The sequence below is a fragment of the Suricata suricatta genome, chromosome 14, assembly GCF_006229205.1.
Source record: "Suricata suricatta isolate VVHF042 chromosome 14, meerkat_22Aug2017_6uvM2_HiC, whole genome shotgun sequence".
Lineage (NCBI taxonomy): Eukaryota > Metazoa > Chordata > Mammalia > Carnivora > Herpestidae > Suricata > Suricata suricatta.
The window spans coordinates 87,952,393-87,966,670 of NC_043713.1; the positions used below are offsets into that span (position 1 = coordinate 87,952,393).

At 57.6% G+C, this 14,278-nt stretch overlaps 1 long non-coding RNA gene across 1 annotated transcript in view; it reads right to left on the reverse strand.

The window, feature by feature from the left end:
• LOC115277585 overlaps positions 1 to 3,649 on the reverse strand; it is a 91,025-nt gene extending 87,376 nt beyond the window's left edge. The window contains exon 1 of the long non-coding RNA XR_003902427.1: positions 3,400 to 3,649. This is a non-coding gene — a long non-coding RNA (uncharacterized LOC115277585). The remainder of the gene's footprint in view (positions 1 to 3,399) is intronic.
• Between the last annotated feature and the right edge of the window lie 10,629 nt (positions 3,650 to 14,278).

Genomic DNA, 14,278 nt, shown 5'->3' on the forward strand with positions numbered 1-14,278 from the left:
CAAAACCATCTCTACTGACCTCCTACTATGTGCAGAGCGTCTGTGTGGAAAGGCAGACGACAACGGTGTCAGCGAACGAAATTCCAGATGCACGTCTGCGCCTCCCTGGTCTCTCCATTCTTCCGGAGGCCACACCACTCCCAACCGCCCGCCCCGCGGAGACCCCGGGGTCACGACACGCCCCGTGCCCGTGTGGGTGACCAGAAGAGATGATCTGGCCCCTCCCAAGTCCGCGGGGGCCCTGGCTTCTTGCATTTTATGAGGATCCTGGCCCATCGGTAAATGAAGAAATGGGGAAACGCAGTGTGGAAGCGAAGCGTTGATTTTCAGGTGTTCACTTGGTGCGTGGCCAGTCGTGACCCGGCCAGCCCTGCTACCCGGCGGCTGGTCTAGTCAAAGCCAAGCACGGACGGTTCTGAAGGACAGACGGCCCCGCGCAGGCAGGGGACCGGTTACGGGCACAGGACGAAAGTCGCACGGAGTCTCTGACGCTCTTGGTGAATCAAAGTCTGGGCTCGGCAGGTGAGGGTTCGTGTGAGCGTCTGTCACCAGGAGGATGGCCAGGCGGACCCCAGACCATGAGGGGGTCCTCCAGCCCGTGACAGGCCCCATAGCACCTGAGCAGTGGATCTGAAGAGCCCCCCCCCCATCTCCACGCTGCCTCCAGCTGGGCACTTGGAGTTGCTGCATCTCCTAAACCCTGGGGACACTGGAGGGGACAGCGGAGGAGGGTGGGGTCTCCAGGGCTGAAGAGCGCTAGATGGTGTGGAGCGTTGGCGGGAACGCAGAGAAACAGGCTGGCTTGGCGGGAAGAACGCGCCCAAACGGAGCAGACTCATCCTTGCCCCGCCGTCCACTCTGAGACGCCCCCAGACGACCCCCGCCCCCCGGGACCGCGGGGACACACGCACCAGGGCTCCGGCCGCAGCCCGGCTTAGCCGGCGCCCCGTGGCCAGGAGCACTATGGAGCATGCGCGGCACCCAGAAACTGACGCGGATGCAGAAACAGGACTCGGGTCAAGGTCCAGGGCGCTGGGACCTGTGCTCCTCACAGCACCTCCAGGGAGCCGTCCACGTAAACGCAAGCCCTCGGTTCTGTGTGGGGCACGAAAGGTCTGTGATGGCGAAGGAAAAGGGGCCGGGAGGGGGTAAACAGGAGGAGAAAGAACGAGCCAAGTGGGGGGAGGGAGGGGTTGTGGGCAGTCCGAAGGGAGGGACAGAAGAACCAAGGAAGGGAAAAGTGAGGGGCCAGCAGTGACGGCACAAGGAGGGGTCCCTACACCCCGAGCAGCTCCAGGGGCTCCAGAGCAGGGCCGACAGCTCCCCAAACAGGTGGAAGCACAGGTCACCGGCTAGGACCACCGAATTCAAAAGAAAGCAAAGAAACAAGGTATAGAACTTTCCGGAAGCTGGCGTGAGCAGCTGGCTTCAGCCAAGACAGACCAGCACAGCCAGGGCGGCCAGCCCTCCCCGGGGTGCCCAGGGCCGCCGGGTTTCCGCCATCCGGCAGACGACGTGGCGAAGGGCCGAGGAGCCGGGGCGGTAAAAGCGTCGGTGGCACAGGAAGCCCCCCACTGGTGAGTGTGGACGCACGCGGGAGGCGGCTCTGTGACGGCCACGCCTCACTCGTCACCCTCAGCCACGGCTCAGAGGACGGAGGACACCTCCCGGAAATGGTGGGGGCCCTGCGGCCACGCGCAAACCCCCGCGCCCCTCCAGGCGGCTCCCTGGGCCACAGGCCTGGCGCCCCGCGAGACGGCCCGGTGGCCCCCGCCCCCCGCCTGCTCCAAGGGGCCTCTGAGCGCTCGCCCGGCGACTCGGTGTCCTGACGCCCGGGAACCTCGGCTCTGATGAAATTACCGCCTTCCTCCCACGCTCCCGAAGGGCAGGCTCTGGGAAGAGTCCCGCTCGTCCCTCCCCGCTGACCACACGCCGTCCCCTCCCTCACACCAGCCACGCTCGGAGCAGAAGGAAGGAAACTGGAAGTGACCGTGCAGAAGGCGGCTGGCCGGCCGCCTGCCCGTTTGCCCCCAGGGCTGGGACCTCACAGCCTGGCCTGGGCTCGGCCCCATTCGGGGAGGCCGCGCGGCCCGTCCACACGCACACGCACCATCCGGATGGGGGGCCGGCGCCCTGGTCTCGGCAGACGTGCCCCGGGGAACCAGATGCGGGCCCCTGGGGGACAGCAGCCCCCGGGTCCACAGGCCGACCTCTCCGTGACCGGGTCTGTCGCCTCAGAGGGGAGGGTGGGGAATGGCAGCTGCCAGCCACTTCCCTGAAGTCACCTGGACGCGCTCTGCTGTGCGGCCAGGGACGCGGGGCCCAGCCTGTCACTGCACCTGCCCCCACACCACAGCCCACGCCGGACCCCGCGTCACCGTCCCGTGGACACCCCCACCACACTCTGAGGGCAGAGGGCCGGACCGAAGTCACATCCAGGTGAGGCCAGCAGGGCTCGGAGAAAGAGGGGCCGGGTGTTGGGGCTGGGGGGGGGGCAGCTTTTTTCCAAGGACCCCCAGGACTGCTCACCTTGCCTGCGGGGTGAGTTTGACTTGCGTCCCTCCCCTGGGGACCCGAGCAGACCTGCTTCCACAGAGGCCTGGGTGGCAAGAGAGCAAGCCGCACCCCTGCCACTGCCTGGGGCTCTCCCAGACCCGACTTCCCTGCTGGCAGCTCTTCCAGCCTCATAAACTCTGCATCTCCAGCGGGGAGCGCGCCTGCCCGGGCCACCAGCCTGCTGCGTGCTCCCGAGCACACGCTCACGCACACGGGCGCACAGGCACACGCACATGCACATCCCGCCGGGAACATGTGTTTTGACAAACCAACCATTCAAGTCAGTCTACGGGACACGAATGGACAGTTCCTGCACGTGCAGGTCCGCTCACAGCTGAGCCCAGCTGCGAAGGACACTGCAAGGCTTCTCTTCTGGGCCCACACCCCCTCCCCTCTGCACCCCTCCCTCCACAGCCCCAGCTTCCGCCCCCGCAGGGCACGGACCCCACGTCGCACCCCCTCCCCCTGGGCTGGAAAGGCACTGCCCCGCAAGCTTCGCCCAGAGGGGCTTTTCGGAAAAGCCAGGAAGGCGGAGCCGGCCGCGCACTGGGGGAGAAAGCGGCAGGTCTTGCCCTCTGGAAACAGATCCGTGGGGACCAAGCAGCAGCATCAACCACAAGCCGGTGGAAAGGTCTGGAAACATCTCCCCCCCTCCCCCAGGCTCCCCGGCACCGGGACCCCACACCACACCGAAGGGCATCCTCTAACCGCTGGAAAATAAACTTTGTCGCGGCCGAGAGTTTCCGGCCATCGCCCCGCCATCACGCGCTGCGGCAGGGGGTGCGGGAAGGTGAAGGGGAAACGGGAGCTATTTTTAGGAGAAAAAAATAAACCCCAGCCTACCTTAGAAGCGAGCCGTGCCAAGCCCGGGGCGGCAGGGGCGCGGACAACTGCAGTCTACTGTATCAGATTACAAACCGGGCCGAGGGAGGGAGGGAGGAGGAGCGGGGAGGCCGGGGAGGGAGGGACGGGGAGGGAGAGCGAGAGCCAGAGCCGGCGGGGGCCCTGGTGTGCCAGCGCCGCTGAGATCCAGCTAGAAATGATTCAGGAGATTTCCGCAGGCAGGCAGGTCGAGAGGAGGCAGAGAGAAGCGTCCGCCATGCAGCCTGTGCCCAGAGCCTATGGGCTGTCCGTGGCTCGGCGCGCACACGCGCGCACACGCAGGCACACGCACACACACACCCCCAAGATGGCTCTCCCTCCCCGTCAGTTTCTTTTTCCCCGGAGCTGCAGTCAGGTCAGGAGCCGGAGGGAGAGCCGGGCAGGGCTGGGGGCCGGGTGCTCCCTGGATGGAGCCCCCTCTCCCCTGCCGGGGACACGGGGGCTCCTGCGCAAGGGCCGGGGGCCTGGGCTGCCGTGGCGCGTCAAGGTAACAGCGCCCTCGGCGGCTCGCCCCCGGGACGCTGAGACACCCAAACGCCGCCAGGAATTAAGCGATTAGGGGGAACCGCGAGCTGGCCGGTGTTTACCCTCTGGTCGGGCTCCCGCCGCCGCTGAGCCTCCAGGATCAAAAGAGAATAAAATGCCGCGTCCCCTCCTCCTCCTCTCAGAACTTGGGGCCAATGGACCAGCTCCCTAGCAACGCGGGCGTGCAAGACAGTAGGAGGCGAGGAACGTGCTGGACTTACACGCATGTGCGCACGCACACACACTCACCACACACTCCCTCCCAGGACAGAAGGTCCGCCATGTGTTACTGAGAGGTGCTAAGGGATTTGTCCCGGCGACGGGAGCCCTACACACCGACTCCCGCGTCTCCGGGGACCAGGAGAGCGGCCAGCGTGTGCCCGCCGTGTGCGGGTCCTCCGTGCAGAAGCAGGGGCTTCTCCAGAGGACCCCCCTGTTGCTTCTCCGATCAACACACTCACCTGACGGCTTTCACAAAAACAAAATGGGTTTTAAAGGAGCCACAACGCTCCAAAAGCTAAATGGCCACAGGGAGACTCCTTCCCAGGCCCGGCGGTACACGGGTCGACCAGAAGTCTCCCTCGGCAGGACTCACCTCTGCTCCCGAATACGGGAGGCGTCTGGACTTGCCTTCGAGGTGGGGGCATCTCTCGGAGCTGCGCCCCCAAACCCCGGCCGTCTCCACCGACACCAGGAGCAGGAACCGACAGCCCGCTCCTCCATCTCCCTCCCGCGGGCAGCTGTCACCCGCCACAGTGACGCAGAGAGGGAGGGCAGCGTCAGGCTCAGATCTGCACACAGACGGCCCCACGCACCTGTGTCCACGGCACTGGTCACAATGGCCAGAAGGTGGACACAGCCCGACGGCCACTGATGGCCAGACAGATCAACAAGATGTGGTCCAGGCTGTGGAATACTATTCAGCCATCAAAAGGAATAAAGCCCTAACACCTTCTACCAGACTTGCAAACATGATGCGCCGGGTTCCGGTGCAGGAGAACCGCAGACCTGCAGCAACAGAAGCAGATGGGTGGCGTGGTGGCCAGGAGGTGGGAGAAGGAGGCAAGAGGGAGGGGACAGCTGACGGGGACAGGGTTTCCTCTGGGGGACGACACTGTGTAGGAGCTAGACAGAGGTGGCGTTCACAACACTGCATGTACCAAAGGCTGTGAATTATTGACTTCAGAATGGTTAATTAGGGCACCTGGGGGCTCAGTCAGGTGAGCGTCCGGCTTCAGCTCAGGTCATGATCTCACGGTTCGTGGGTTCGAGCCCCACATCAGGCTCTGTGCTGACAGCTCGGAGCCTGGAGCTGCTTCTGATTCTGTGTCTCCCTGTCTCTCTGCCCCTCCTCTGCTCTTACACTCTCTCTCTCTCTCTCCTCTCTCAAAAATAAACTTTAAAAAAAACAAGAGTAATGAAGGAATAATAGACTTGCCCGATGTTAAAATATATTATCAGTATGTAAATAATGTGTTTGGTCCTGCTGCATGAACAGATAAATCAATAGGACAGACTTGGATACATAGATCCAATTACCGATGAGAACTTAATATACAATAAAGTGGCACTTCTTTTTAAGTTGTTTTTGAGAGAAAAAGAGAGACCATGTGCCCTTGCAAGTGGGGGAGGGGCAGAGGGAGAGAGAAAGTCCCAAGCAGGAATTCCGCGTAGGGTCAGATCCCACAAACCACGGAGATGGTGACCTGAACTGAAATCGAGAATCGGACCCCCAACCGACTGAGCCCCCCATGTGCTACACGGCACTTGTACTCAAGAAAAGGCTGGTTCTTCAATAAATATTCAGCAAACTGGATACTTCTTTACAACGCTCTTATGCGAAAATCAATTTCAGATGCATCAAGTATGTAAACACAGAAAGGGAAAAACCAGGAGAAACCAGCAAAGCGGAAGCCCCAGAGATGAAGGAAAGAAGGAGCCCGCACCGCATCTGCCCATGTGGAGGTGTCAAACTTCCGCAGTGAAAAAATACCGCGGACAAAACCAAAAGACACCTTACAAACGGATAAAATGCTTGTGACCCAGACTGCAGACTCGGGTGTGGGTCCCCGTTTCGTGGGGCCCGGAGTTCACTCTCCGTGGGGAGCCCTGTTCAAGAAAAAATCTAATAAAAAACAGTGCAGATATGACTACTTATAAAGAATAGGAAAATGAATTACAACAAACTATATGCTTCAAAAAGCTAGTAAATCCTGCAAACATCACAAGATCCAGAAAAATGGCATTGTGGGTTTTTTTTAATCTTTTTTAACCTTTATTCATTTCTGAGGGATGGAGAGACAGAGCGTGAGTGGGGAGGGGCAGAGAGAGAGGGAGACACAGCATCCGAAGCAGCTCCAGGCTCTGAGCTGTCAGCACGGAGCCCGACGCGGGGCTCCAACCCACAAATCGCAAGATCGTGACCTGAGCTGAAGTCGGACGCTTAACCGACTGAGCCCCCCGGGCGCCCCTAGGATTGTGGTTTAATTAACTGTCTGACACCCCTCCATAATACTTTTAAAAAATTTTTTAGCTGCAGGGCGCCTAGGTGGCACAGGTGGTCAGGCATCCAACTCTTAATCTTGGCTCAGGTGGTGATGTCACTGTTCATGAGTTCAAGCCCCACGTCAGGCTCTGTGCTAATGGCACAGAACCTGCTTGGGATTCTCTCTCTCCTTCTCTCTCTTCCCCTCCCCCATTTGTGCACACTCCCTCTCCCTCTCTCTAAATAAATAAACTTTAAAAAATTGTTTTTCTTTTTAGCTGCATAACCTTTGATGACCTCCGCACAGTGACCTTGTAACATTTTTCTCTTTTGAGAGAAGAGACAGAAAAATCCCTCCCCCTAGAATAACTGATAAAATTTTGTTCTTTTGAAGTGCTATGGGTAGTTTAAAAGTATCTTTAACAAGTTTCCTTCACGTAAAATTATAATAAACGTACTTGGGGGTTGGAACACAAGTCCCGGGGAGTAGATCTGAATTCTGAGAAACTGTATGTGATCTGATTAGCACCAAACAGTCAACAGGCTTCTGATGGGTCGTGTCTGTTTGCTGGACTATCAGGGACGGCGTTCCCGCAGGCGCCTGGTGCTCGGCCACACGAGGAGGCGAGCGGCATCGGCAGAAGCTTGGGTCCGGAGGGCCGGGAGGGCGACCCTCGCGCTGCTTTCCTCCACTTCCCTCCTGGTCCCTCACCAGGACCACGTGCCCCAGGGCCCAGCCCCACGAGCTGTGTGGAGACGGGTCCGTGTCACGGTAAGGCCTTCGGCCATGCAGGACCAAGAGGGATAACTCAGCACAGAGAAGAGCCAAGTCTTACAGGAAGCCGTCCCTCTCCATAGCAGCGAGTGGTTATCTTTAAAGCCACAAGTGACAGAAAGCCCCCTAAACATAGCCCACTTAATCCAAATTAAACGTAACCCGAGCAGAACTGCCTCTTGACCGGATCTCAAGAATGCCCACCGCCTGTCCAAACATGAGTGTGAGGGAAAGTCCCAGCTGGAAGGGACAATCCTCCAGAAAGACTGCAGTGACAATCAGTGACAATAACTTACTTGGGTGAATCCTTTCCAGGGTCTTGCAAGCGTTTATACAAGTGAGAATCTCTGAATACTGAACGTCACTGACTTCATAATAAATCTGCCTCTTGACCAGCTGAAGACTGAATTGCTTCATATATAAAGAGCTCTTTCAAATCAACAAGATCAACAATCCCATACAAAGATTGGAAAAGGTTGTAGGTGCACAGTTCAGCAACCCCAATAAATAATGATATGCTCCTATAACACAATGTCCAATACAGAGTAAGTGGAAAAAAAGAAAAAAGAACAAATATTATCAGGGACACCTGGGTGGCTCAGTCAGTTTGGTATCTGACTTCAGCTCAGGACACGATCGCACAGTTCGTGGGTTTGAGCCCCGCGTCGGGCTCTGTGCGGACAGCTCAGAGCCTGGAGCTGCTTCGGGTTCTGTGTCTCCCTCGCTCTCCGCCCCTCCCCCGCTCATGCCCTGTGTCTGTCTCCCTCAAAAAATAAACATTTAAAAAATTAAGAACAACAATACCATGTGTACATATTCCGTTGTTTGCATGTAAAACAGGAATGCTCACTGTTTCAGGAAGCTACACGCTAACACTGGTCACCTCCTGAGAGAGGAGGGAAGGACTAAGCTGGGTGTTCAAGACCCCATTTCCTCCCGCACAGTGGGAGTCTTCTACGTGAGCAGCTTTTAGTCTTTTTTACTCAAAGAGCCATTATTTACTGGAACCTGTTGACCTGTAAACCCAAAAAGGGTGCATTTTACTGTAATTAAAATAAACAGATACTTTAAATTATTAAATACTCTTATATATGTCATACACATACGTTAACTACATAACATATGTGACAATAGCGTGTGTGCGCCCGTGATCTCCATTATTGAACACTGTCTTCCTTCGCCTGCCGGGCTGAGTGGGGACAGAGGCGGCACAGAGGAGGAGAAAACCCTGAAACGCTTATGCCAGATTCGACGTGTGTCACCGTCACTGTCTGTATCAGGTTTACCCCGTAATCCTGTATAAACTTCCTTTGAACACATCCAACGATGTGCAATGGAAAAATACACAGAGAAGCCGCCTAAGACAAAACTGACCCTTGAAAATCCGCCAAGATAATACTTCGCATTGCAAAGGGCAGGTTGACACCTGGGTTTGATTTGGAACCGCCGGGGTCTGGGAACCTCAGACGGCCCCTCCCCCACAGCCGCCCCATCGGGAAGGCGGGCACTGGCGGGGCGGGAGGGAGCCCCTGGTCTCTGCGCCACAGCCCTGGGCCCCCTCCCCGCCGCTCCTGCGGGCAGGCCTCTGGCCCGGCAGCGCCCACCGCCCCGGCAGGGAAAGCACAAGCCCCCAGGGCACAGTGGCGGGTCAGCGACTCAGGGCCAGCCACCCTGGCTGCGCAGTGGCCCCCGGCCTGGTCCCAGCGCACTTGTTTCATCCCTTGTGCAGACAGCATGTTTGGCTGAGTCCCTTTAAGAACGAGCTGACAGCTGTTGACAGCACTTGGAATTTCTCCAGAAGTTGAGAGGCAGAGTGGCTTGAGGCCCGTCAAACACAGCACTGTGACCCCCACGGGCCCGACGGGGCAGCAGCGAGTCATCGCGGCCCCTCCCTGCTTGCCCACACGGAAAACAACAGAACACTGAGACTGTGTCACCCGGCAGCTCCTGGGCTGGAGCGGGGCCTGGACAGGGGTTCGTAGCTGCGGCAAACCGCGATCGAGAATCTCACGGTGTGCGCCTTGCCAAGTGCAGACGTGTCCCCGCCGCGACAGCGACACCGCCGCCCAGCCGAGAGGGCGGGGCTGGCCGCTCCTAGACCCGGCGTGGGCACGCCGCGCAAACCCCAAGTCAGGGGCCAAGCCCGATGCCCCTGGCGTCTGGAAACAACCATGGGGACAGACGAGGGCAGCAGCCTGAGGGGGAGAACGCCGTGTCCCCCAGGGACCTCTCACCTGTGACTCTCAACAGGGACGGGGGTGCTGACGCCCGTCGCCTGTCACGTAACCCCGATGCGATACAAAGGCTGAGAGGGCGCCGGTACGGTGTCGGGACCCAGATCCCTGGTAGGGGGCTGACACCCAGATCCCTGGCAGGGGGCGTGCGGGGCGCTGAGGGGACCGAGTGCCCCTGGCTGAGGGCCCGCACACCACAGCTCTGTTCGCTCAGGGTTCTAGAGTGTCGGCCGCGCTGCGGTCCCGAGGCCCCTCCTGGAGTCTTCACCTGGGGGCCCCCTCCCCCGCCCCCGTGCAGGCCTGGGTCAGATGGAGCAGCACATCGGTCACATGGACCAGGGGTCCTGGGGACTGAGGGTAGGACATCAACGTGTGCATGTGTGGGGGGACACAACTCTGCCCGCCGTGGTGTGGGAGGGACAGCCGCGCCCCGGGTGTGGGGGAGGGGCGGAGGCGCCCCCGGATCTCTTGAGAAAGTGCGTTCCCTTGCGAGAAGAGTCCGTGGGTGGTTTTTAATGGAATCAGCTCAACCTTTTCTGGATTTTTCCAATAACTCGAAAAATCAAAGCCACAGAATGTGAAGATGAAGAAGCAACGTTTAAAAATGAGTTTCAGGGGCGCCTGGGTGGCTCAGTCGGTTAAGCCTCTGGCTTCGGCTCAGGTCAGATCTCACGTTCGTGGGTTCGAGCCCCGCGTCAGGCTCTGTGCTGACAGCTAGCTCGGAGCCTGGAGCCTGCTTCCGGTTCTGTGTCTCCTTCTCTCTCTGCCCCTCCCCCTCTCAGGGTCTGTCTCTCTCTGGATCAAAAATAAATAAAACATTAAAAAAATTTTTTTTAATGAGTTTCATTGTAACTACTGAACTGTAAATGATGGAAAATAATTGCATATGTTAAAAAAATAAATTGTGTTATATTCCAAAAAAATTATATTAAATTTTTAAAAAAATGGAGTTTCCGAGAGGCTGTGGCAGTTTGCATTCCGGACAACCGTATGGAGGGTCCTCAGAAGACATGAAACTAGAGCTGCCTTACGACCCAGTAGTCACACTACTAGGTACTTATCCCGGTTCAAAGGGGCACATGCACCCCAGTGTTGGCAGCAGCGCTACTGACAGCAGCCAGAGTCCGGAAGGAGCCCACGTAGCCACCAACTGACGACCGGATGAAGATGTGCTGTGTACACGGACACAGCGGAGGATGACTCGGCCATCAAAAAGGACGACAGCTTGCCGTCTGCGACAACACGGATGGAACCAGAGGGTCCAATGCTGAGCGACGTCAGAGAAAGACAGATCTGTGATCTCACTCATATGTGGAATTGGAGAAGCGTCACAGATAAACACGGGGGAAGGGAAAGAAAAGATAAAACCAGAGAGGGAGGCAAACCCTAAGAGACTCTTCACTACGAGAACAAACTGAGGGCTGCTGGAGGGGAGGGCGGTGGGGGTGGGCACCGGGGCGGGCGCTTGTTGGGAGGAGCGCTGGGCGTCGTGTGTGAGCCATGAATCACAGCGTCCCCCCGCTCCTGACACCGGCGCTCCTGTGCGGTGACGAACCAGAACTTACACTCCAGTTCCAGGAATGGAACTTTGCCTGCCGGGAACCCCGGGAGGCGGATCCAAGGGAGCCGGAGGCACCTTCCAGGGCGGGGTCCCCGAACCCCCTCACTGAATGTGCCTGCGCCGGGCAGCACCCTGACCCCCCCTGGAGCCCGGCGAGAACACCACAGGCCCGACGGACGTACCGGAACGTTCCCCAAGCCTCCCTCCCTGAGAAATGAGCCGGCGGGCCGTCCTCAGCCAGCACTCAGGTCTACTGTCCCCAGGACACAGCTCACGCGCCGTCCCCCGGCTGCCTTCTTCCTGGGGCCTGTCCCCAGGCAGCTCGCAATTAGCAGCCTGGGCTCTTGAACGACCCAGAAGCGGCCATCAGCACAGCCCCGTGGTCCAGGGCCGGCCTGTGCCGCAGAGCCAAACACTAAACAAATTAAGTTCATAACTACGTCCTTCGAGGCCAGCAGGTTCCCCGGAGTGTGACAAAGCTTCCCTTCCTGGAACGTGGCTAATTGGAGCACCAAATATAAACATCCTGGTGTGGTTAATCTTCCGTCTGGGATTTAGCAGTCCGGGGCTACACGAGAGAGGAGGAATTCTAGAAAAGGGTCCTCTAACTGTCAAGATTCCACACAGGAATGCAAAATAAATATGGTTTTCAGAGTCAAGCAGGACTCTGGGAAGGAGAGTTCTAGCCGCACCGATAATAAGCCGCATTAATTTCAAACTGTGCAAACCAAGTAAAACCCGTGTTTGATCTCTTGTCCGGGTCCTTCTTCCTGACGGAAACCTCTCCACAGAGCCAACGGCACTGGGCCGTTCTGGCCTCAGCACCTTCCAAATTATACGTCAGCCTGCTACCTCACCCAATCCGCCCCTTGAAAAATCCATGCACCGAGAATTAAGACCCTAAAGCTTGTCAGTCCCTCTAAGAGTAGGAAAATCACCCACAAGGGAAAATTCCTGGCTTTCCGGGGTAGACCAGTTGACGGTGGTAAAAGGTGCAACAAACCAGGCCCCATGGGCTGAATCTGGCCCACCGCTTGTTTTTGTAAATAAAGTTTTACTGGAACATTACCACAACCACTTGTTTACATATGTCCACGGCTGCTGCCATGAAGCTGAAGCCTTGTGACAGAGACAGTGTGGCCAACACAGGTTCAAATATTTACCATTTGACCTTTGACAGAAAACGTTCAGGGGCAGCTGGTTGGCTCACCAGGTTAATCTCAGGGTCATGAGTTCAAGCCCCAGTTGGGCATAGAGGCTACTTAAAAAAGGAAAAAAGAGGGGAGCTCAGTCAGTTAAGTGGCCGACTTTGGCTCAGGTCATAATCTCCCAGCTTGTGGGTTCAAGCCCCGCATCGGGCTCTGTGCTGACAGCTCAGCCTGGAACCTGCCTCAGATTCTGTGTGTCCCTCTCTCTCTGACCCTCCCCTGCTCACACTCCATCTCTCTATCTCAAAAAATAAATAAGTGCAAAAAAATTTTCTTTTTAAAAAAGAAAAAAGAAAGTTTGCTATTCTCTGGTCAAAGGTTTCAAAACCGCTTGACAGGCTATCCCTCCCCACAAAAGAAAGGACGGGTGAGCATCGCCCTGACCTACGGGTGGGGTACACAGTACCCCCCACTTACAAAGGGTGGAGCAGGGGCCCCAGAGTGGAAAATCTCCGGCAGACACTCCCGTAACCAGGCAGCCGAAGGGACATCCCCAGAAGCAGGGCGCTCGGGAACCACGTGCGTCCTGGCGCGGTGCCCCAAGAGCCCACAGGGGCCGCAGCAGCCACGCCAAGGAGGCGTCACCAAGTCCACTCTGAGGAGACGTCAGGCAGAACCCCAACCGAGGGATGGTCTACAAGATGAATTATGTGACAATAAAAGGTTTTTAAATGCTAAAATAGTAGAAAATATGGAAAAAGCACCAAAATCCCCAAATCACCCCCAAGGACAGAGCTCTTGTCTTGGAACCACTGCTGGTGGCTCACGCTGTCCGGGTCCCTTGCACCCCAGGCCCATAACGCAGAGAGACTCCGCTGCCCATGCCCAGTGCTGATTCCCGGGCGCCCAAATCCCAGCATCCCTGCGCACCTGCCCCTTGGCTGGGCTTCGCGGGACCCAGGACCTCGGGTCTGGTGGGAAGCAGGCTGAAGGAGTGCGCTGGTCCCCCTCCAGGCAGCTGTCCCAAAACGAGCAAGGGGGCATGCTGAGTGGGGTGCAAAATCAGCTAACCCGCAAATCCTTTCTGGTACCACCCATCCCTTGTTAAATTAATAAATAGGGTATTGATTACTCAGGATGTCAATATACCCAAACTCCGCTGGATCTTTTAGCCAATGAGCTGTAAGCAAGGAGGCGTTCTGGAAAGTTCTTTGCTTTCCTGATGAGGGGCGATAGGTAAAGTTAGTGTTCTCCCTCATTCTCCTATCTCCTGTCCTGAATACAGATGCAATGGCTGGCGCTGCAGCAGCCATATTGTAATTATGACAGGAAGGCCAAGAAAACCACAATGATAGCCCCAATATCCTTGACCCGTCAAGTCACGGCCAGCGGCTGCTACATTCAATCATCTCCTCATGTGAGAAAAACACAGCCTGATTTAATAGACTGTTAGCAGAGTACCGTTTTTGTCAAACCCACTTTTAGTTTATGTAACTGTGTTCTTTTTCCTTTCTTATTATGGGACCACATGCGCTGCATCCTATTCTCCCAGGGTCCCTTCCTGCTCTCCCTTCCTTCTACAAGAAGATAATTTTCAGTTAAACTGTGGACTAATTCCTACGTCTTCCATCAGGCACAACTCCCAGTGGGGCGGGCCCTCTGCGGAACCCCGATGACGCCTACTCTCCCTCCCCGAACTGCACCCTCCCACTTCCGCTTCATTACCGAGGGGCTCCAGACGTGTTTCAGATGCGACCCCGGCACAAGTGTATTAAAGCCCAGCCAGGATTTGCACGACGCAGAAAAATCGAGGACGCGCTGCCCCCACCCCCACCGCGCCCCGCTGTACTGGCGGCTCCCCCCCATCTCTCCAACCTACCCGCCACCCCACCCCCACCCGGCGGACAGGACCCGAAGGAGGACACACTCAGGACGCTCGGGGGGGCCAGGGCTCCGGGCGGAGGAACAGGAGGGACGTCAACCCGGAAGCGGTGCGCAGACGCGGAGAAGGGAGACCGACGTTTCTGGAAGCAGGTTCTCCCGGCCTCGCTCGGCACGGACGAGGCCCCGCGTGGAGCCTGCTGCGTGGGAACCGAAGCGCCGGGCCGGGGC